This window comes from Halichoerus grypus, chromosome 5, assembly GCF_964656455.1.
Source record: "Halichoerus grypus chromosome 5, mHalGry1.hap1.1, whole genome shotgun sequence".
NCBI classification, from domain to species: domain Eukaryota; kingdom Metazoa; phylum Chordata; class Mammalia; order Carnivora; family Phocidae; genus Halichoerus; species Halichoerus grypus.
In genome coordinates this window covers 2,490,630-2,512,841 of record NC_135716.1, presented here as the reverse complement: position 1 = coordinate 2,512,841, position 22,212 = coordinate 2,490,630, and the positions used below count along the sequence as shown (strand labels likewise).

General features: G+C 56.7%; 1 long non-coding RNA gene across 1 annotated transcript; it reads left to right on the top strand.

Annotated features, from left to right (window-relative positions):
• Positions 1 to 84: 84 nt before the first annotated feature.
• LOC118546630 (uncharacterized) lies at positions 85 to 13,301 on the top strand. Its single transcript, XR_004922694.2, has 3 exons — positions 85 to 254; positions 12,770 to 12,999; positions 13,203 to 13,301. It is a non-coding gene; the product is annotated as an uncharacterized LOC118546630 (long non-coding RNA).
• The last annotated feature ends 8,911 nt before the right edge of the window (positions 13,302 to 22,212 follow it).

Here is a 22,212-nt window from a genome sequence, read left to right as displayed (position 1 = left end):
TCCAGCAGCTTCTGCGCCCTGGGACACCTCCCACTCGGCACGGCAGCCTTGGTGACGTTGCTTTCTGGCTGGGGGGTCCGTGTGTTCTCATAACGGCCTCTCAGCAGGAGCCGGACGCCGACCCTGCGCAGGGATGTGCCTGCTGACTTCCTCGGTCACCAGGGCGTTCTCAGGGGCCTCCTACTTGCCAGACACTTCTAGGCCCTCTCCACCCAGCTCCAGCTGCCTGCCCGAGTCCTGCTGTCCCCGCCGTTGTAAGTGCCTTGGTGATGGCTCCTGAGGTCTTGCCTGATCCCTCGGTGTTCCTGAGACCCAGAGCAGATCCTGGCATGGATCACACCTCAGTGGGTAGGGAGGGACGCTCTTTCTGCCCGCAGAGGTGAGGAGCCACGGTGCCACCCTTGGGAGGTCCAGTGGGCCTTGCACCACTCACTCCTGCATCCTTGTGGCACGGGTTCCTCCCATGAGGTCCTGGGTCTTGATCTCAGTGCCTGGACCCCACAGAGGGCTGGCTTGGGTCCCTGGTCCTCCAGGTTGTTTGAGGACAGCCCCTGCAGCCCCACGGGCCTGACCTTCCATCCAGCACGTTCTCCCAGTGCTGAGGAAGGGGGTGCCTGGCACCTCCCACGGAATAGACGCCTTGCACTCTGGTTTTGAGGGTCGTGGTCAACGACCTGCTGCTTCTGTCCATCTTCCTGGTCCAGGGCTGGGATGCTGCCCTGGGGCTGCGGCGGGCCTGAGCCTCGTGTGGGCTGCGCCTCTTCTCTCCAGCGGGTGAGGTTGTTGGGGGGGCAGCGCCAGGAGGTGCGGTGTGAGTGTGGTAGGAGGTAAGCCAGCCCAGCCCGGGAGGCCCATTGGACGCATGAACCGAGGCTGGCGGAGACTGCAGGGCGTCTTCGCTAGGCCCCTGGGGAGCTGTGTGGCTCTGGGTCAGCCAGTCACCTCTTCGGGCCTCAGTGGCCTCGTGTCAAGGTGGGCTGGGGGATGAGTTACTCATGGGGTGGGCCTGGGCTCCAGAGTCCTCGACACTGAATCCCGCCCACGGGCAGGACGTGCCATCCTCTGTCTGGGGCCTCGCTCCTGGGCTGGGTGGCGCTTGCTCAGGCTACATCCAGGGTGGGCTGAGTCTTCAGTGTGGGGGCGGCTGGAGCGGTGCCCCCCATTTGCCAGGAGCTGTGACTCATCAGGTGTTGACAGGGTGAGTCATCGGGGGAGGCAAGCGATGGTTTCCAGGCTCCAGGATGTTGGCCCAGAGCAAGGCTGACTGACAGCACATCCTGGGGCCCGGTTTCCAGCACTGCGGTGCCAACGCATGTCCTCTCTGTCCTCACACCCCCTCACCTACGGCCCCCAGCCCAGGCTGCTCTGGGAATCCTGGGCTGGGGAGACCCTCTGGTCTTAGCATCCCATTGCACAAATGGATGGACTGAAGAGCAGGGAGGGAGTGGTGGAGACAGGATGAGGACCCAGGACACCACACACGGGCCATCCGCATGCACCATAACAGGAAGATCACAGACGTTGACCTGTCTGCTCCCTACCACCCTGTTGGGTGAGGACCACTGTCTAGGCTCACTTACTTTTATCTGCAACCTGGGGTAGGTAGGGGAAGAAGAAAAAGGCCAGGGCTTCTCCACTGGCCCGTGGGTCAAATCATGGTGTGGAACTAGAGAAGTGCAGACCATGCTCTGGATGTAGTGACATGTGAGGAGCTCTGAGTGGGGAGCGGGTGGGGTGGTGAGAGTTTCACCACTTTTAAGAATGACTTGACTCCCTCTTTTTTTCTCCTTCCTCCCAACCCTGCTTTCTCATGTGCATCATGGGCAGAGTCAAACAAGCTATGTTTTGGGGTCTTTTTCAGTTAGAATTGTGGAATAGGCTAGGTGGGTCAGAACCAGGAATGTATAGGCATACACTCAGCCAGTGTTCTTGGATGGATGGGGGGTAGATGGATGTATGGACAGGTGGATGGATGGGAGGGTAGATGGATGTATGGACAGGTGGATGGATGGGAGGATAGATGGATGGATGGACAGGTGGATGGATGGGAGGGTAGACGGATGGATGGACAGGTGGAAGATGGGTAAGTGGATATACGGGTGGATGAAAAGATATATGGATAGATACATGGGTAGAAGGTCAGGAGGATGAAAGGATGGATGGACAGATGAATGGACAGGATGATAAATGGATGTGTGAGGGGGCAGGTAGATGGATACATGGGTGGGTGGAAGGATAGATGGATAAGTTGGTGGGGGATTAGATGGATAGGTTTGTGGCAGGGTGGTTCGGTGGGTGCGTGGGATAATGGACAAATGGTGGATGTATAGATAGCTGGGTGGGGGATGTGTAGATAGATGAGTTGGTGGGAGGTTGGATGGTTGGATGGATGGAAGGATATATGGAGGGATGAATAGATGGGTGGGTGCATGGATGGGAGGATGACTGGATGAATGGATTTTGGGTGAATGGATGGGTGACGTCTGTGGCTTTTGCAGTGCTGAAACTTTAGGCTTCCTCCCTTATTAATAATTAAACATTTGGAGGGTCAAATACATGGCAAAACTCTGGGCTGGCAGCTAGAAGCCCAGGGCTTAATTTTCACCCTGTCACTGTGTGACCTTGGGCAAGTCACTCACACTTTCTGATCTTTCCCTGTCTGCAAAGTGAAGGGGTTGGAATCATCGGTGCCTAGGTCTCCATGCCTTGGCAGAGTTCTAGGAGTGTCCTGCCTCCTCCGCCCTCTGTCCCTCTTCCCACTCTCCCTCCTGGGCAGAGGTCCATTTCCTTCTCCCTCCTGCACACCTCGGACTCCAGGCCCTCCCAGGGGTGGCAGCTTGGCAGGCCTGTGGTGAAGTCCCGGCAGGTGGCCCTGCTGTGATGCCTTCTGGAGCGGTACCTGTCTATGCCGGCTCCCTGGCCAGATTTGGACAGGTGCCCAGCCGGTTTGGAGGCTGTCATTTAAGTACCACAGGAGGCTGTCTGTCGTCCTGACCTTTTCGGCTGAGGACATAGCCCCCTCCAGGGCCCCAGACAGCCGCCATCTGGCCGCAGTGGTCTGTGCTGGTTAATATTAGTATTATCCTGATTTTGGTAAAATTGAGGCGTCAACACCCACTTGGATGCACTGCAGGATGCTTCTGTCACCCTGGCACCTGCCTTTTCTCCCCACCGTCCTGTGGTCATTCTATCAATCACAAGGATGCTGCCCACACTGCAGGCTGTCAATGGGATCAGTTAGAACAAGTAAGGGAAATGCAGGTATTTTCTCCATGATTATAGAAGAAGAACGGCCACACCCATGCTGTGGCTGAGAGGCTGGCTGGGGGGTTCCGGGCACGTGCATCGGTGTGCTTTGGAGCAGACCTGAGTCCTCAGTGTTAACAGCTTGGGTTTGGGGCTCTGCCAGCTGGGGACCCCCTCCCCAGCTCTTCTTCCTGCAGGTTGGGTCCTTGGGCCTCAGTTTTCCCCTGCGTAAAATGGGGATAGTATGGCCCTTTCCAAGGTGGTTGTGAGGATAGAAAGAAGGGAAGGGCCATTGTAGCCCCTGCCCTGGTCCCACCCAAGGTGAAGCTTTTGTCATTTCCTTCAGGCCGGTATTGATCTCCTGGGCGGGGCCCCAGACCCCACCCGCCAGGTCGCCCTGCCTCTGGCCCGCTTGCCGCCCTGGAGCCCAGGGCACAGTGTGGACTGGCACAGGTCCAGAGACCCACGTGTCCGATGGGAGGGGTCGTGGTCCAGAGACCAAGCTCGCCCCGGCTGCTGAATCCCGGGGACCGGGCATGTCTCCACTCTGGGCCTCAACTTCCCATCTGATAGAAGGTGTGGGTGGGTTTGTGCCGTCCGTGTTTCTTAGGTCCCTTCACAGGACTCCCAGGCGCCCGTCCCTGCTGGTAAGCAGGGAAGCAGTCAGAGCTGCCACGGCAGGAGAGGGTGACTGCAGGTTTGAGGTTGGCCCGCTGGTGGTGGCAGCTGCAGGGGGACATCTCGCTGGCTCTCCTCCTGGGGGATGCCTTGGCTGGACACGTGTCTCCTCTGAAGGGCAGTGGCTGGTGCCTCCAAGCCACTCGGGCCATGGCCGAGCCATGTCAGAGACCACGGGCTGCCCCCACTGTCCCCTTCCTCCCTGCTGGACGCTGGTCGCCGTCCTAGGCTGGCCTGAAGGAAGCCTGGCTCTGGCCTGCCCACCGTGAAGTCACTTTTCCTTCTTGGGCCTCCACTATGTCTATAATAAATGGGGTGTGGTCCAGGCAGATGCCCCTGCTGGGCACTGGGGAGCTGACCCCCAACGGGTGCCGGGATGAGTCTGGTTCCTAAGAAGTGGACATGGCCGTGATGTGCAGGTTTAGAGGTTTATGGGGAGCAGAGAGCCAGTGAGGCTGGGTGGGGTACTTGGGGGAGAGCTGAGAGCCACCCAGGGGCCCGACTGCTGTGGAAGGCCTGTCTACTCCTTGCGCACCTGTCCTTAGAGAACCAGCCCCACCAGCCCGTGCGTTGGGGATGGGTTCACACCTTTGCTTTTATGGCTTTTTTTCCCCCTGGGGAAACATGACAAACAGGCCAGGCCAGCCTTGGCATAGTCCAAGGAGGGAACTGGTGTTGCCCAGTGGGGGGTCCGCACGTGTCAGCATGCAGCCCAGGTGGGCTGCACGGAGGAGGGAAGGACAGGAACCAGGATGGCACAGCCCGTGGAGCGTTTCAGGCGCAGGGTCCCTTTGCAGGCGAGGCTGCTGAGGCCCAGGGAGGAGTAGGCCTTGCCCCTAGAGACCCCGTGCCCCATGCGGTGAGTGGGCAGATGGTCCTGAAGCTGTGGCCGCCGTTAGCTGGCTCTTGGGGCCCCGGGGGACTCTGCCCCCTCTCTGGGCCTTGGGCCTGACCTGAAGCCCGGGGCCTGTGAAGGGAATTGCCGGGCTCGCCACGCCCCCTCTCCCAGGTGAGGGCCTGGCTGGCCTTGGTGTAGGGTTGACCCCGCGCTGGGCAGCCCGGCCCCTGGACAGCCTCTGGGTGGCAGTGGTGGCCTGGCCGCCTCCCTGTGGCGGCTCTGCCTCAGGCTTCTGCTCTTCAGGCCCCTCCTGCCGCGGTGGGGGCCGTTTCTGGGGGGCGCAGCCGCCACACGCCTCTCCGTCGGCCGGAGCGCTTCGCACCAGAGGATCCACACGCCCTGTCCCGTGAGCTGCTCTGTCCACGGCGACTCAGCACTTGGCCCTCCGCCGCCGACCGAGCCTGTGGGGCGCCCACACCCGTGTGCTCACGTGCTTCCTCCAGTCTCTGGCACCGAGCATCTCCACTGCACCAGAGAATCTTGGAGAATATTCCTTGACATCCATGCCACCTATGCCTGCAGCCTTGGTTTGAATGCCTACCATGATGAGGGGCTCACTACTTTTCACTCCATGTAGCTCACTCCATACGGGGACGGTCTTACTCTGTTTACTGAACAAAGTGGCTACAGAGTATCATGCCGGCCCCCTCCCCGGAGGATTGGATAGGCAGCCTGTGAAGGGCGAGGACACACACTCTTTCCCTTTCTCGTTGTTTCCCATCGTGAGAATTCCCCCTAAGACCAAACCAAAATCTCCCCAACAGGCCCTGCCCTTTGTGGCCAGTGACCTGCCCTGGCCTGCAGGGCTTACACACTGGCAAAGGGAGACCCCTGCTCCCGGGGGCAGTGCAGGAAGACTGCAGCCGTCAAGTGGGCCCCACTGAGGAGCATAGGGTTTGGGGGCAGGAAGGGCAGCCTTCCCATCCAGAGGTCAGGGAAGACCTCGTGGAAAGTGACCGTTACGGGGAGGGGTCCTCGGGCGACACGAGGGGAGAATGTCACAGGAGCCTGGAACAGTATGGGCAAAGGCCCTGGGGCGGGAAGGAAGTGAGAGACTTTAGAACTGGAAGTTTTCCCTTATGGCTGAGACGCTGAGCCTGTGAGCTAAGAGCATGGGTCCTGACGGCAGATTGAGGAGTTCGGGCTTTGTCCCGAGTGCACGGGAAGCCACTGTGGCAGTCTGGCTCTGTTGGGGCCGCCCAGAGTCCCCTTTTCTCTTGGGGATCTGCCCCCCCGCCCCCGGACTGTGGTTCTGTTGGAGGTTTCCAGCCTTTGACAGTGTCGAGGGTTTGGCCACTGGAGAGCTTCGGGAAGGCTGGCCGGTAGAGGGAGGCAAATGCCTGGGACTTCTCACTGCAGGTTTGCTGGCACTGGGCCCGCCGGATGCCCCCACCAAGGCCCAGTTCCTGTGGGCAGCCCCACCGCGTGGTGTGAGAACTCCACCTGCCCGCTCCTGCTTATCGAGGGCACCCTGTCCAGCTGCTGCTGGTCCCTGGGCGGTCGCCGTGTCCCCACTTGGTGGTCGGCCTCTCGGCTCTTCCAGGCCCGTGTGAACACTTCTTGACATTAAGGCCCTTCTGTTTGAAAGCCTGGCATGTTTCCTGTGTCCTGAGTGGACCCTGTCTGGCAGGGAGGAGTTGTGGGGGAAACGCTCTTGTCCAAAGAAGGCAACGTGGTTAGGATACCAGGAGAAAAGGCCCTTCCTGCGTTCAGGTGGCTCCCAGGGTTCATCACAGAATCGTAAGACTCAGGGCCCGGCAGAGGCCCCCCAGCACACGGGCTCAGTCGGGGTGCAGCCTGGCCCAGGTGCATGGTCGTCGGAAACTCCCGCCCAGCCCCTGCCATCTGAGGAGGCGCCGAGGCCGCCACTTAGCTGTTGTGCGTGGCCGGTTCCAAGTTTGTCCCTAGATGTGCCTTTAAGTTCTCTGTAGACCCCACCTTCCCACTGGCCTCCTGCCTCCGCTGTGGCCCACCATGGCTCCCGTGGCTCCATCAGGTGGGGTGGGCAGCCTGATGAAGGAGGGTGACAGGTCTCACCTGGGGATTCAGAAATGAGCCGTGGAGCGATGGGAAGTGTCTTCCTATCTATTTCCTGCCATGGGAAAACCACCCTGAAACCGGGTGGTCCAAGTGGCAGGGGCTTGTCATTTCTCAGCCTTCTTGGGTCAGCTGGGTTTTCTTCTGCTCCCTGTGGGATCACCCGGGGTCACTGCCGGGGCTTCAGTCGGCGGGGAGCTCGGCTCGGGCTGGAATGCCCCAGATGGCCTCATCCACTCGAGTGTGGGGCTGGTGACAATCAGGCGGGCAGCTCGGGGGGGGGTCCCTGTCACCTGACTGACCTCTCTCCACTGGGCTCTCACTGGGCAGCGGTCAGCGAAGATTCCCTGCATGGTGCTGGCTGCCAGGAGGGTGACGGGGGTGCTGCTGTCCCCTTGAAGCCTGGGCTCGGAGCTCACACGGCCTCACCCCTGCCACGTTCTGTGGGTCAAAGTAGGTCTCGGCCAGCCCAGATTCGAGGGGTGGGAAGCAGACCCCTCCTCCTAATGGGAGTGACTGCAACATACTGTAGTCATGGTTCCCCAGCCTCCCGTGGGGTCGGAGAGGTGAAACCTGGCACGCTGACCAGGGGGAGGAGGCCCCACAGCCCCTGGGTGGGCACTTCTGCCACCTGCCAGCCCGGGGCAGCTTCGACACGGCGAGCTGTCTGTGATGCACACACGGCCGGTGGGTGTGTGATCAGGGGAGGGGACGGTGGCAGAGGGACCTCACACACATCCTCACTCACTCATTCAGTATGTATTTTTGAGGTGCCCACTGGGGGTCAAACCCTGCCTTTGTATAGCCAGGGTTCTGGTTGACGGGAAGAGTCAGACAGACCCAGGTATGTAATCCTGAGTGTTCGAGGAAGCATCAGGGTCTCAGACAGGAGCACCAGAAGGGGTGGTCTGGGAAGGCTGCCTGGAGGAGGAGACAAGGAAGCAGAGACTTAAAAGAGGGAACAGGGCCAGCGCCCTATGAAGAGTGCAGGGAAAGGCATTCTGGGCAGGGGAATAGCATGTGGGAAGGCTTTGAGGTGTCATGCGCGGGTGAGTTTGCCAGGGGTGGTGAGAGTGGGGAGCTGGTGCTGCTCCAAGGTCATCAAAGGTCACTGGTCACGTCTGAAAATGTTTCCAGAAGTGAGTTTGTGTGCATTGGAGTTGTTTCCATGGAACTGAGTCCAAACAAGTGGCTTGTTTCTCTGGGGACAGGGCCTTGTCTGGCCTGTACCTGAGGTGGGCAGAGCTTGCCCACTGCCCTGCGTAGGGCACAATCGCAACTGCGGGAGATGGTAGGGATGCTCCATCAGGGCTCAGGGTCAGGGTTCCCTGGCTGCGGCCAGGACGACTGCAGGGGTGGAGCCCGGTGAGCGGGCCTGTGTCCCCACACCCTGCCTGGGCTCCGGCGGCCAGCACACGTCCCCCAGGGCGGTGACTCTGGCTGTGGGCTGCTCGGAGGGCTGCGGGCAAGGAGGGCCCGTGAGGACGGCTGGCCGGGCAGCAGCGTGCCTGGGCCAGGGTGCACACTCAGCAAGACCTGGTTTCCCTGATGTGCGGGCCGCGCCTCGAGCACTGCCCGAGGTCATCCGGCCTGTCGGAGCTTCCTGTGCACCTGTCACCTGGGCGGGGCAGGTCCGTGCCCCAGACTGGACTCTCCCCAGGGGTGTGTCTCTGCCATCCGACCGGCTTCCTCCTGAGGGCGGCTCCCTGTCTGCCCCTCACAGCAGAGGTGTCCGAGGGAAAGGCCAAGGCTCTACTCCAATTTTTCGGCCGTGTGGGGGCTGGGGCCCTCCTGTCTCTGTCCAATCCAGAGATGAGATGCTGTTTCTAGAATAACCCCCCACCCCCACCGCCTCCTGTTTTTTAACCTTTCCATCTTCTGTGAGTACATCCGCCTCCTGCTGCCGGTCTCGGCTCGATTAGAGCAGTCACTTCTAAGCTTGAAAAACCCAAGTTGAGGGAAAAAGAAAAAAAACAAAGAGAGAGAGAGAGGGAGAGGGACAGCCATCCTGATGGAAGATTTCTTATCTCCTGGCCGCAGTCTGTGCGTCTGTGTGTTCTTAATAACCCAGCAGAACTTGTCTTTGCAGAAGAATACGCAGCCTTGCAGGCTGGCAAAGCCCTTGGTGGTGGGGCTTTTCTCCCGCATGCCCCCCCCTTCCTTTGCTGGCTTCAGACGCGGAGCCGTGGGGCTGGCGTGGAGGGAGGTGGGACCTTGTTCCCTGATGGCCCACACACGGCCAGCACCGTCCCACGCACTGAGCATGCACAACGCATGCAGGGCTCCCAGCAGCTCTGCAGGGCAAGCCTAACAGACCCATTTTACAGATGGGAAAGCAGAAAGGGTGGGAGGGAGTATCCAAGATGGTGCACGAGGCCTCCATCAAAGGACAGGGACCCAGACGCAGAGCCCGGGCTAGACTTTCACTTCTCTCTGGACTCAGTTTCTCCCACCTGTATGGTGATGAGCAGGTAGGATTAGACCATCTCTAGGATTCCGGGGGCCCAGTCTGAGCACACAGAGAGCCAGGGCGCCAGGCCCAGTGCTTCGTGGCTGTGGAAGGAGTGGCTTCAGACAGAAAGGGTGGGGTGGGGTGCCCGTCTGGCACCCACTGCTGGGACGAGCTGTTGCTGCACTTTTGATGAGCTGTTTTGGTCTCCTGCTCACTTAGGCAAGTTCCTGAAACTCTCTGAGCCTCTCCTTCCTCATCCGTAGAGTGGGGGCAATGGAAAACCGTCGCGTGGCTTTGCCAGGGTCAGCAGAGGCTGCGTGCCAGAGCCGGGAACCGAGTGCTGCCCCTCGCTCTGCTCTAGTGCGAGTTCAACCAAGAATGCATTCCTTGCAACTTCCACTTGCCTTCTCTTTGGGAGAATGCTTTCCGTGCTGCGGCGCAGAGCATGCTGTGGCCCCCTGCGCTCCCCTCCACTCGCCGGGCCATCACCTGGGCTTGGGGGTCTGGACAGAGGGCCAGGGAAGGCCTGGGGGGCCCTGCAGGTGTGAAGCCCAGGCTGGAAGCCTGCCCACGAAGATGGGCTGTCAGAGAGTGGTCTTTAGTGCAAAGCTGAGAGCAAGGAAGGGGACTTTGCAGTGGCCTGAGTCTCTGGAGAGCTGCGGCAAGGAGAGTGGGCACGGTTCTGCCTCCAGGGGCCGTGGGACCTGACCACGTGCGCACTGTGTCAATGCGGGGGGTGGGAGGTGTGTGGAAGGGGAAGATGCCCCCTCTGGGGGCCCCGGGGAGCCGATGCCTGTTAGCACCAAGGACAGCGGCACCTCCGGGCCGCTCCAAGTCACCGTAGGTCCACCAGCACTGACTTCCGGAAGGTTTAGAGCCCCTCCCAGGGCCCTCAGGCCACGCAGGGAGGACAGCTGAAGAAGAGCAACTGGGGGTGTTAGAGTTGTGGGGGGAAGCGCCCAATCCCGTGAGAGATGACAGAGGGACCGTCCCCAGAGACTGGAGACCTCTCACCGAGGGTGAGCTCCGGCAGCTGGAGTGTGTCCTCAACCTTCTCCCTCTGAGCATCGGGATGGCCACCTACCAGGTGACCTGCTCTGGGTGGGCGCTGGGCCGTAAGTCCACCAGAGCCAGCAAGGGCATCTGACCTGCGGCAGCCGCCAGCGCAGTCAGATAAGCGTGAACCTGCTCACGGACGGACCAACGGTGCCAACCATCCTGGGGATGGAGCACGTCCCATTTCTGTATGATTTTTAACCAGAGGTGAGAAGAGGAAAAGTCCCTGTGGTCTCGGGCCTCTGTCTCAGCAGATGTCCCCCTTCCCGTCAACCACCTCCAGTCTGTGGACACTCAGTGCCAGCGACGTGACCGTCCTGGGCCCGTGGGCAGGGACCTCGTTCATTCCCACTGAAGGGATGCTGACCAGGCCTGGTGTGGGTGATCTGTATGCCAGGATGCCCAAACCGCAGAGCCTGACCCCAGGCCATGTGCTCAGGCTTCATCGGGGTTCAACGCAGGGCACCCCGAGTGAGAGGAAGGGGAGGTGAGGTGTGCGAGCAGGTCTGGTCCCCCACAGAGGTCATCTCCAGGAAAGAGGCCCCAGCACGAGTCAGAGCAGGGGCCACGTCCCCTCGACCACGGAAATCCCGCCACATCTCCCTCCAAGGCCTCCCCACTATCCCTCTTTTAAAAATTATTGTGAATGATTGTAGATAGTGTTATTACAGCTATAATCGTTATGGAAAACTCCCCTAGACTAAGGTCGAGAGAACGTGTGATAAACCGCATAGGGCCACCGCTGCACCCGCCTGGGATCACCTGTGTCGGGACCCCCACCGCGCCGCTCGACTGTTTTGAGGCAAATCCCAGACTTTATCTCATTTTATCTCCACCTAGTTCAATATGTGCTTGTAAAACAGAAGATTCTTCAAAAAAACCCCCACGAAACACAAAAACAAAATCCTACACAACCATGACATCATTATCACCCCTAAAATAGCAACAATTGCTTAATATTCAATATCCAGCTGCAGGCACATTTCCTTGTCTCAGGGTTTTCTTTTTAAAGCTTATTGGATTTGGGATCCCAATAAGGCTGAAATATTGCATTTTCTGACATTAAGATTTCTTTTAACCCATGGACTTCCTTTCCTCTCTCTCTTTTCTCCCTCTTAGCACAGCCGCTGGAGGAACTGGCTGTCTGGCTGAGGCAGGTCCACGTTCTGTAGGGCAAGGGTTTGAGCCCCGAGCCATGGATCTGGGACCAGTGGCTGGGCCGTGGCTCTGGGACCCGGGTCTGTATTCAGTAGGACTCCTTCGGAAGTGGTGTTGGTTCTTGCAACAGTGGCCAGTCGAGTCTGGTCCCTTTGGGATGTAGGCGGCTGGGGTGATCAATACCTATACCTCTGTTAATTCACTGGGTGTGGCGAGACGGCAACGTGGCTTCATTTTTTTCCACAAAGAAAAAATTTTACTGAAAGTCAAAAGTGAAAGGCTCACCTCCCTCTCCTCACTTAGCGTTTCAGGTGCTCAGGGTCAACATGCTGCATGGTCCTTCCAGATCTTTCCCTGGGCCCACACAAGCCTGATCCACGTCACAACCAACACTGCTCTTTTCTTTACAAAACAAATCGGATCATATTCAATGCACTGATCTGTAGCGTGTTACCTTCACTGAAAGTTATAAATTATGGACATTTTCATGTCACTACACACAGAGTTGCTCATTTTTTATCTACAAACATTTCGGTGTGTATCTCTGAAAGATGAAGGCTTTTAAACACTCCCAACCATGACATCGTTCTCCCACTTGAAGGAAAGAACAGTAATTTCTTAATATCATTCACTGTCCAGAGTTCAAATTTCCCTGATTAAACCATAAATGTGTTATTAGTGATTTTTATTAAAATTATTTTCAAAATAAGGTGCACCCATGCCCGATGGTTCTCCTGGATCTCTCGGTGGATAGATAGCCCTCCATCTCCCCCTCTCTCTTTTCTTTGCCATTTATTTGTTCAAACCAGGTCTTCTGTCCTTCGGAGCCACCCGGCCTGGCCTTTGCTGACATCCCCGGTTCCTCCGCCCTGACCTGTGTCCTGCAAGCTGTGGTCAGCGTCCGGGCCTTGGTCCACTGGGAGGGACGCAGCAGCTGCCCGTCTCCACTGGGCAGTTCATCAGGGGGTCGCAGAACGCAGTCACAGAATCCTGTCATTCCGTCTGCTCTCGTGGCTGGCATGCCTCTCCCCGAAGCAGCATCTGCTCGTCCACTGTTGGTTTTGGGGATGGACAGTTTGAGACGATGGACAGTCAGGGGACATGTTTGGTTCTCTCCCTTTATTTACTAGTTTTCAAGATAATGGGTTGGTTTTCTTTGCATCCTCCAATGATTGCCGGAGAGCTTCTCCCAGGCATTTTGAACTTAGGAATTTGGGCTTATTTGATGTTTCCATTTACTGCAGGTGCAGTCTGTATTCATTTAATAAGGCGTCCTGTCTCCGGCTTGTGGGAGCCTCCTCAGCTGGACCCCTGGGTCCTTCTCCGTGACTGATGGTCTCTGACTTCTTCCTTGCTGCCTGGTCTACGCTGCTCCAGGTCCTTGCCTCCGGGGGCCCTGCATCCTTCGGATGGGACACGGTGGCCCTGGGGGCAGAAAGCTGTCTGCTCCTGGGCTGAGCCTTTCATTAGACAGGTTAGGAAGTTCTCCTTTTAAAGATTAAAAAATAATTAGCCAAATGTGGGCTTACACGGTTTTATTCAATTTCTTGACTTTGCATTTGAGTTTCCTTTTTCTCACACTGACAACTTGGTTCCTAATGGCGTGCAATAATTTCGTATTTATTTTGTCTTTATATAAATGTGACTTCAGAATAACACTGCCAGTATTATTTGCAGAAATGTGATCACGGAGAGTCGTTAGAAGTCGCTCTTTCTGCGGTCCTGTCATCCTTAGTGTACAGCCCTCAGGAACCTACAATAAAATCACTGTTTGAAACTCACTTCAAATGACTCTTTCCCATATTGTTATGCTGCCGACTCGTTATGCTCTCAGGTTCATTGGTTTTGTGTTGCTTTTAATTTTTAAAGATTGTTTTTTGGGAAACTTAATTTGTTGTATAATTACCCAGAACGTGGGCCGGTGTATTTAGGAAATTCCAGCTTCCACCCTTGCCCCTCCACCGAGGTTCTGTTTCCTTCTTTAGATACAGATTTCTTCTCTTCAGGCTTTTGCTCCGAACTTCCATTGTTTCTCAAATATATGCAAACGACTATGCACATTCATATCCCCCCTGGTTCTCGGAGAAATGGCAGTGCACTCTCCGCACACTTTCTCACCCTCTTTTCCCCTCTGAGGGCATATCCTGGTGCACACTCCACATCTGGAGGGCCGGACTGCTTGGTCACACCCCTCTAACCCCATCACAGGTGGGGTGATGTATTTGTCAGATGGATGGACAGAGGCTGTTATGGAGATGCCGTGGAGCACTGGGGAGGGAGTCCCGAAGCATCCCTGGGAGAGTCAGGAAGGCTGGAGAGGTGGTGAAGGATGAGTGGGTGGGGGACCTCATGCGGGTGGTGAAGGGGGGGTCTCGGATCTGGGCTGGGCTCCACGGCCCGGCAGGAGAGCTTGGGGGTCCGTACGGGTGCAGCTCTTCAGCGGGCTCCTGGCAACAGTGGGAAGGTAGAGCACTGCCGCTGGGGTGCGGGACTTGTGCGCCACTGAGAACCCATGCTCTGTTGGGGACTGGATCGCCCATGTGAGTGGAGGTGGTGGAGGGACCCCTCCTCTGCGCTTCAACAGCCTGCTGCCTCCATCCCTCAAACATAGCTTGAAACACAGTCTGTGCTTTGCTTTACTTTGGAATATAGTTGGTAGGGGGCGTCTGTCTCCCTGTTCGAACGGCAGCCCCTCGAAGGTCTGGGCCCCTCTCAGCACCTGGCATCACTGAGCAGGGGGAAGGCATGCTTCTCAGGGTCTGAGACCTGGGTTTGGATTTGGATTCTGCCACTTTCTCCATCCGTGGGATGAACACGTGGGTAGCGAGTTCCTGGGACCAGGGAGGGAGTTGGGACAGTGGCCCCGGGAGGGGCGGGGGGGGGGGACGAGCATCTCAGTGGAGGAGTTGGTGTTAGTTTCCCACGGCTGCCACAACTAAGTACCACACGCCAGGTGGCTTTAACCACAGAAATTTATTCTCGCACAGTCTGGAGGCTGGACATCAGAAATCAAGGTGTCGCAGGGCTGTGCTCCCTCCTAAGAGAACCTCTGAGGGAGGCTCCTTCCCGTCTCCTCCAGCTTCTGGTGTCTCCTGACGTCCTCGATGTCCTTGGCTTGTGGGTGCATCTCTCCAGTCTCTGCCTCTGTTGTTACTTTGTCACACGGATGTTTTCTCCCTGTGCTTCCGTCTCTGTGTCTGTTCTCCTGGCTTTATAAGGATGCCGGTCACATTGGATTAATTCAGAATGACCCAATCCTAACTAATTACATCTGCAATGATCCTATTTCCAAACAGTGTCACATAAGCAAGTAAGGCTTCAGCACCTCCTTTGGAAGGCCCAATTCAGTCCAGGACAGAACTGATGAGGGAGGGGGCCACGCCGGGCGGTATCTGGGCTCTGGCTGGGTGCTGGGTCAGCGGCTCAGACACCCTCAGGGAGGACTAGGGACGGGGGCGGGTTGAGGGCTTGGCACACATTCCTCCTTCTGGATGTTCTTGCAAGGACCCCCAAAGCTGCACTTGTTCTTCTGAGCCCTGGTTAGTGGAATGGAGCCCAGGAGAAGCGAACCGGGTGGGTGACATTGCCAGGGGGAGCCGTCCCTCTCATTGGCACCACTGGCGGGAGCTCAGCCTCTGTGACTCAGTGGAGTCCGGATGATGCTTGGGAAGGCTTCTCTTTCCCCATGGGAGATGTGGGCCTGAAAACCAGGATGGAACCCTGACGTTTAGTGTCAGCAGCCTGGGGCTGCCCCGTGCCCTGACCTCTGCCGCTCTCCGAGGCTTGCCAGGTCCCACGGGGACAGCATGCGTTGGGTCTGTCCCTGCACCAGACGCTGCTCAAGCTGCTTCAAGGGGTCTGACCCGCTAAGCCTCACAACCACCCTGTGAACGGACAGCAGCATGTGGGCTCCAGCTCAGGGAGGGTTAGAAAGCTGCCCAAGGTCACACATCTTGTTAGGGGGCAGAGCCAAGCTTTGAACCCAGAGCCTGGCACCTGTCTCTGTGCTCTGCTCCCCTGATCCCAGACACCTGGCTTTTTGCACCCAGCCCTCCCGGTATGTGGTCCTTCTCACCCAAGCCACGATAGCTGTCTCTCCGTAACAGAAACTTGATATCAACTGGCAAGTCTCCCCAGCCTTGCCCCCGACTTATCTTTCTAGCCTCATTTACTGTCGAAACCCCCCTTTCTTGCTATCTAGACTTCAGTGTTTATCACTGTCCTAGGAGATACCAGGCCCATCCCATGCCTTGTAAAGGCAATATACTCTCTAGCCTCAGCTTGGCAACTCCTATACATCCTGCAAAGCCCCGAACAATCAATACCTCCTCTTCAAGCCTCCCTTGACCCTCACCTGCCTCAGCAAAATTAGTCATTGTCCCCAGAGCACAGTCTCTGAATCAGACTGCAGCTTGCACCCCCTAGCAGCTGTGTGGCGTGGGAACCTTGCTTATCTGTAAGAGGGGGTGATAGTATAATACTTCCCATATGGGCTGCAGTGGACATTCAGCGGTTGCAGTGTCTGGAATAGTGAGTGCTCAGTAAGGACTGGACACAACACTAATGACCATGATCATTGTTTATCCGGGGGTCTCAGAGCCCTGAGCCCCCCAGACCACGAGCATCTTGGGGACAGTGATACCCCACTTCCTCACTGTGTTCATAGGAGCTGATGACTTGGGGTGGCGCGCCCAGGTCTGCAGGCTCTAGCATGCTTTGCTTTCTCTAAGTCACCACCCCGAGGGCCTGGGAGCCAGCGGCAGAGAGGGCTGGGCGAGCCGAGGTGTCTTGGAATCTGCTTGGCAGACACCTGGCCTTCCTTGTGCAGTGCGGAAGGCCCAGGGGAGGTTTGAACCATTTAGCGGGGGGGACCCCCGGCTTCTCAGCTGGCAGGCAAGATGAGCCTTTGGGAGCCCTATGGGATTTGCCTTCCACACCTGCAGCTCAGCTCGCTCATGTGTACAAACACCCCATTACGTCTGATTACAAACCATTAGTGCAATTAGGTTAGCCCCTCTCTGCGTTCCAGGGCCTGGAGCCAGCTGTGCTGGGGGCCAGGGATAGAATAGCAAACAGCTTCCTGCAGAGGCAGCTTGGGCCCGGCTGGCTCTGAGGGGTTGAGAACGGTCCTCTTGGGCCGCGGAGCCTGGGCTCTGGACCGCCCTGGGGGGAGGGGGCTGTTGTGTAGCTCCGGGAACCGGGGGTGGAGGTGGGGTGGGGCCAGCGCTCAGGTGAGGTCACCTGAGGGACAAGAGCCTTCTCCTCGCCAGGCCTTCGTGCTCTCTCTCCCCATGCCTGGAATGTGGTCCCCGCTCAGGGTTCTCGCCCTCCGCACTGCTAATGGGTGGGGCCGGCAATCCTCTGCAGTGGGGGCTGTCCTGTTCCCCTGCACTAGAGGACCTTTAGCAGCGTTCCTGGCCTCCACCCACTGGACGCCAACGGCGCTCTCCTCCTCCAGCTGTGACCACCAGAAATGCCCCCCTCTCTCCCCATTGCCTAGTGTCCCCTGGGGGGCGGAATCGCCCTGGTTGAGAGCTGCGGCCTGGACCTTGATGTGCCGTTTATCTGGACCATCACATTCAGCCGGACCGCTGCCTTCCGGGCGGTCGCTTGATGCCCGGCTTTGTTTGCTCTGTGGCCTCATCAGCTCGGCCCCTCCCTCCACCGGCCTCAGCCCTCCTCGCTCTTTTATCCCAGCCTGCAGCCCATGGCAGCCTTTTAAGCCCAAATACTTAATCACCTCTGGCCCTGTTACCCCCAGGGGTGCCCGAGTCTGAGAGACCCCACATATTGTTCCCCTGACCCTCCGCGCTGAGCGCAGCCCCAGCCTGCGGGACATGAAAGGGCCGCTTCAGCTGTGTACTCGGCCAGGAGAGGGAAGAGAGGCCGTGGCTGTTTGTTCTGGGAGTCAGAGTGAGTGTGTGGTTCTTCAGAGTGCGGCTGGAGGTGTCCGCTGGAAGCTGTCCTGCCCCGCCCACCGGATTGATCTGCGTCCGGTTCCCCGTGCGCCCCCCGCCGAGGCTTATTGCCGAGCACTTTAATGACCATGTCTCACTGGTTCTAAGACGCATTTGCACATCTCAAATCCCCCGAAGTGGGGACACATCTTCAGGTGCTGGGGTCCCACGACTGCTCTCGTCTGGGTGGTATTCAGGATGCACACTTGCGCACTTGAACTTGGTCATGGCTCATGGGGGATTGATTGCAAATATGCACACACCTCCTCCTTGCCCTGTCTCCCTGCATTTTGCTACTATTTCCACCAAGAGATGGGGGTGTGTTCTTAGGGTGATGAGCCTTCGAGGTTTGCCTGGGACTGGGGCTTCTGGGGACGTGGGCTTTTAGTGCTAATGCTGGGAAAATCCCAGGCAAACTGAAGAAAGCCAGTCATTCTACTTACTCCCCATCTTTGAATTGGGGTTGGTTTTGTGACTCGGTTTGGCCAATAGAACATGGCCAGTTGTGTGCTGATAAACTGGGACCACCCCCCCTAGAAAAACACCCCAACCCCCTGATTTGTAGCATTTGCCAATTTCCTTGATGTAAATACTCCCAGCAGCCTGATGTCAAGCTAGCAATATACTTCACTGAGCATGGAGTTAGCAAGAGATGCACACAGTCTCTCTGACTCACATACAAGAAGGGCCCATGTGTGCTCTGGATCTTGGCTGTGAGAAGCTCCATGAGCATCGGCTCTCTCCCTATGACTGCCATGTGGACCATCCTGAGCTAGCCTGCTGGAAGATGAGACCATGTGTGTGTGTGTGTGGGGGGGGGCAACTGTCCCAGCCAAAACCACCCACAGCCAGCCTGCTCCCAATCACACGAGAGAGCTCAGCCAGGACCAGCCGAGCTGCCCACTCAACTCATCGCTGACCTCAGACACATGAGTGAGCCCTGCTGGGACCAGAGGAACCATGTGCTGACCTGGAGACTCATGAACTCATTGCTCAATTCTATTGCTTTAAGCAATTGCATTGCTTTACTTGTATTGTTTTAAGCAATTCTTCATTTTTGAGGGATGGTTTGTTACGCAGCAATAGCTAACTGAAACACAGCTGTCCATATTTTTTTCCCTTTAGTTGAGCCATGTGTGTCATTGATGTATGTGCTGAGTCTAAGTGTCATTTAAAGTACTTTAAAAAGATGGGGCACCTGGGTGGCTCAGTGGGTTAAGCATCTGCCTTCAGCTCAGGTCAGCATCCCAGGGTGCTGGGATCGAGTCCCATATCGGGCTCCCTGCTCAGCAGGGAGTCTGCATCTCCCTCTCCCACTGCCGCTCCCCCTGCTTGTGCTCTCTCTTACCCTCTATCTCGTGTCAAGTAAAGAAATAAAATCTTAAAAAAATAAACTACTTTAAGAAGTTTATGCTATGATTCTGCACGGAACGGGAGTTATCACTTACACAGGAAGTGACATTGTGGCAGGTTCCCCTTCACGTCAGTAAAGCACATGCTCGTCTTTGAAGAAATGACCACAGTTCCATATTTTCTTACAAGGCAGCAACCAGGTACTTTATGTGCCTGGAGAGAGGAAACTGCTCTGTTTTATAGTAAGATGGGTGCCAAAGGACGGTGAGGCTGGAGTGACCGGTTCAGGAGCCAAGCAGGACTGTCACCAGGCGCTGTGCCGGAACTTGACTGGCGAGGTTTTCTCTTAGTGTCACACAAAGTCATGGTATTCTAGACTCAACAGGACCCTCAGTTGGACAAACTAGAGCCTCCTTTACATACATATCCTCCCCTCTAGACCAGCAGCCCCGTGCAGGCGGGGTCCTGGCTACAAGACTGAGCAGATGCAGTCATCCCAGCGGCTGGAGCGAGTGGTCACAGGCTTCATGCCCATTCTCTGCGCTGCTGGGGACCAGGGGCAAGCTGCTCCTCTCTTCCTCTGTTTCCCACTCAGCTTCCCCTCGGAGCAAGCCTGAGCCGCCGCAGAGCGGATGTCAGAGGCCCCCCCGTGCAGGTGAAGACACTGAGGGCGTGGAGAACTTGTGTGACCAGCAGGGCCAGCTTCAGGGTGGGGGGCGGGACTTGGGCAGCCGCGCAGTTTCCCCAGATGGAAGGGCCCTGCACTGGGTTTAATGAGCTGCCGTTTCCATGTTGAAATTCTTAATTTGTAAGTAAGACCCCGTATTTTTATTTTGCCCTGGGCCCAGCCAGTTGTGGAGCTGGTCCCGGTCCCAGTAACCAGACCATCTGGGAGGCTGATGGCAGGACCAGGGTTAGGTCCATGCTCTGTCCCAGACGTGCTGCCGGCTGTCCCAACATGGTGCTCATAGGACTAACTGCAGGGCCACCTTCAGGGCTGTCCCTGCCTCAGTGGCCGGCACGGCAGCACTCCCTGCCCAGGTCTGGCAGACCATGCCTTGTTGGTGTGCAGTGCCATTTCCCTCTGGCCTGTGGCCTCCCTCTTAGCAAAGTCCAATGAGCCCGTCTGTGACAGAGCTTTGTAAGCACCTCAGCCCCAAGCCAACGTTTGCACTGTCATTATTACCGCTGCCTGTATCACCGTGAGCCACGGTCGTGACCCAGAGAAGGGGGTGCACTTGACCACAGGTCCTGCCAGCGGCTGCTTGTTTCCCTCTCGCTCCCCAGACAGGCACCTGCGGCTGCTGGACCCCCGGGGCCCGGCCAGATGCCAACTCTTCTGAGGAGCAGAGGCAAAGGGCTGACCTTGAGTCACGTTGGAAGGTGAACAGCACTAACAGACGCTTATTTCTAAAATAGAACTGACTATCTAGACAACTGGTTATTAACTTGGGGAAAGGGAATGCCATTTCAGGCCCAACATCAGAAAAGCATTTTCCTCTGAGAGCTTTTCCTGAACTTTTCACACCTGCTTAGCTGTGAGAGGCAGGGGCTGCGAGGGCTGTCCTCCTCCAAGGGCCCCAGGAGAGCAATGGAGACGAGCTATAAACTCCTAAACCATAAGCCGTGATGGGCGACGTGAGCCCAACATGACACAGTAGCCAGAGGAGCTCTCAGCCACAGCATCCTGTTGGAAGTGACTCTGGGGCCCTGTCACGTGGACGCAGCACCCCACACCAAAGGTAAGGGCTGTGTCTGGCATCTATGTCCTGCCACTCTGCCCTGAACACAGATTCTTCAGACAGCTGGGGTCAGGGCTCAGTCCACACTCCTAGTCAGGGCTTTAATAGCCTATGACAAAGATCAGGGCCCAGTGTGTGACCAAGAACAAGTCTCAGGATGTTACCAAGATCAGGGCTCAGAGCAAGACCAGGATCAAGGCTCAGCATGTGACCACAGTCAGGGTTCAGTGTTTGTCCAGGGTCAAGGCTTAGCCTATGACCAGGGTCAAGGATTGGTAGCTAACCAGGATCAGGGCCCAGCATGTACCCAGAGTAAGGGCTCAGGCTGTGACCAGGATCAGGGTTCATTACGACTTTCTGGTGAGTGAGGGGACAGGATCAGCATCAATCTGAGGCTGGAAACCAGAGTGTCCATCCACCGTGGGGTCCCTCTGACCACTGTGCTGAGTCTGTTCCTGAAGTTCTGTGAAGCTCTCAGCTTCCCACACCCCAGGCAGCTCGGGAGAAGATGGTCCGGTAAGGTTTCCTGAACATGAACTGAGTGAATGAGTGTGTCTGCAGAGCGTTTAACTCTCCAGCTAACCCCTCCCCTCCCACTCCCCAGCTAACGGTCGCTGGATGGAGCCAAGCAGGTGGGAAGAGGGCTGCACTTTAAGTAGGATCCTGAGCAGCGATTTTCCCCCAGACTTGGGAAGCACATGGGGCTTTCACCTTCTGCGTCATGGCCTTGACTGTAGGATCTAAACCCACCTCAGGGGCCATCTAGGTGCTTAAGTGGAAGGAAAGCGGGGAGTAGCAGATGTCACCACCTTAGCAAGTTCCTCTAAGAGACTGTGTTTGCATATTCTGCTCCCCTCTTCTTCGGGTGTTTGCTGTGAAGCACACATTATGCCTCTTTATTAAAATTGTTAATCAAAAGGAAATGCACACGCTAAAAGGAACTGGAGAGAAGACGAGTGAGTGGAGATGGAGCTGTCCTGGTGTTGGGTCAGAATGTTCCCTTCAGAGTAAACCTAGGCAGAGCTGAAAGGACTTTCCTTTATACACAATGGCTTTCTGCCTCAGTTTCCCCATGGTACTCAGTGCGTGAAAGGCCTCGGGCCAGATGTTTCTGGATAATGGTAACAGTGAACATGTTTACAGAAGCTACCATAACTCAGGCACTCCTTTAAGGCGTTATGTGTAGTAACCCAATTAACTCCCCCAACAACCTCTGAGGCGGGGACCGCTACTGTCCTAATTACAAATGAGGACATTACAGTCCAGAGAGGCTAAATAGTTTGTCCAGGGTCACACAACAAGCAAAGGCAAAGTTGCATGTTGAACCCAGACATCCCGGGTTCATACTACCTGCCAGTCCCCGTTGGTGAGTAGCTCCCTGGTCCTGGGTAAGGTCACAGGCCCTGCCAGAGTCTGTCCTCAACCTAATTCTGTGAGGCAACTATGATGATTTCTATATTGCAGATGAAGAAACAGGACACACAACGGATAAGTGAAGTCATCAAAAACCTGATTGGAATGAATCCCAATCCAGTGCAATACAGTGCAATTTCTTCTGCACCATGTTACTACTAACAGCGAATTCTTGCTCTCATTTCTATATTACTTTGGGCAAGCCCTTTCACACATCCACTC